Source organism: Antrostomus carolinensis, unplaced genomic scaffold (genome assembly GCF_000700745.2).
Source record: "Antrostomus carolinensis isolate BGI_N321 unplaced genomic scaffold, ASM70074v2 scaffold23749, whole genome shotgun sequence".
In the NCBI taxonomy this organism is placed as follows: domain Eukaryota; kingdom Metazoa; phylum Chordata; class Aves; order Caprimulgiformes; family Caprimulgidae; genus Antrostomus; species Antrostomus carolinensis.
This window is the reverse complement of record NW_010338347.1, coordinates 9107-10835: the sequence shown is the minus strand read 5'-3', so window position 1 is coordinate 10835 and position 1729 is coordinate 9107.

Sequence of the window (1729 nt, the reverse complement as noted above, 5' to 3'; positions counted from 1 at the left end):
GCCCAGTGCTGCCCAGTGACACCAGCACACTCTCTGGGCAGGAGTGGGGGATTGTACCAGGCAGGCTGCTGCTGGAGCCTCACACCTTTCCTCCCAGATACCGGTGGGAGCAGCTGGTTCAACAGCAGCCAAACACCTTCCTTTGTCCTCGTGGTGTTGCAAGAAGCTTCCTGGCTTTGCTGCATTCCCTGCTGTCTCCTGGCCAGTCCTGCTTCGTGTCATCTTACTCTTTCAATAGTATCCACCCTAAAATGTCCCCAGGATTTGTTCTCTTGGGGAGTACAGTACAATATTTACAGCCAGATGATTGAGTTAAGCTGAGTGATGGATTTCCTCATCCATATTTATTGTGTATCGATCGCTGTTAGGTTGTGCACGACCTCGGGTGTCTCTGTTTGTGTCCATGGATGCGTTTTTCCGTGTTGTTTTTCTCCCCCTGTGAGCTGTGACTTGCATTAATTTGATGGAATAAGCCCGCTGTGTTGCTGGTCTGTAATGAGACATCATTGACCAGAGTGCCAGGATTGTACCCTTCAAAATGGTGTGTTCCCTGTGCTGGAAGAGAGTGGGGTTTAGAATCGGAGACAATCAGAATCATTTAGGTTCAAAAAGACCTTTAAGATCATAAAGTCCAACCCTAAATCCAACACTGGCAAGTCCACCTCTAAACCATGTCCCTGAGTGCCACATCTACACGTCTTTTAAATCCCTCCAGGGATGGGGACTCCACCATTTCTGCAATGCCTTTGACAAGGGCAGGCTTTGGCTGCTGTTGATGGAATGTCCTTCTGCAAGAGCAGAGCTGCTGTGATGCCCCGAGAGCCAATGGGGAGTTCGTGGTGCGGTACCCAGGGGTGGCTCCGGCTCTTTGCAAGGGGTGGCCTGAGGATCTGGAGCACAAGTGTGCTGAGTTCCCTTGTGGCTGAGGGAACTGGGGGTGCTGAGCCTGGAGAAAAGGAGGCTGAGGGGAGACCTTCTGGCTCTGTGCAAGTCCCTTGGAGGAGGGTGGAGAGAGGTGGGGGTGGGTCTGTTCAACCAAGGAGCAAGGGACAGGACAAGAGGAAATGGGCTCCAGTTGTGGCCAGGGCAGTTGAGATGGGATGTGAGGAAGAATTTCTTTGCTGCAAGGGTTCTGAGGCATTGGAAGGGGTTGCCCAGGGCAGTGGTGGAGTCCCCATCCCTGGAGGGATTGAAGAGTGGTGTAGACACAGTGCTGAGGGACATGGGTTAGTCGGGGACTTGTCAGTGTTGGGTTCATGGTTGGACTCGATGAGCTTAAAGGGCTTTTCCAATCCAGGGAACTGGGGCTGGGAGCATCCATGGTTGCTTGTGCTAAATGATAGGAGAGGTTTCCAGCTGGTGAACTCACTGAATATGTCCTTTAGTGCTACTGGTAGTGGGTGACTGCTGGTAAATGCAGGACCTTGTAGATATTCTCCTGATGCCCATCTGCTTTAATGATCCCTGACTGTAAACTGCTCTTTACCTGTAGGCTGTTAAACGTCGGGGGGTGAGGGGTGAAGAAGGGAAGAAAAATGAGAGTATTGGGTGGGTGAAAACTCTCCTGTGAAAATCAACTCTCTTGAGGGATGAAAAGGCTCTGGGGAGACCTTCTAGTGGCCTCCCATACCTGAAGGGGCTCCAGGAAGGCTGGGGAGGGACTTTGGCCAAGGGCAGGGAGTGACACAACAAGGGGTGATGGCTTGAAAGTGGCAGAGGGGAGATGGAG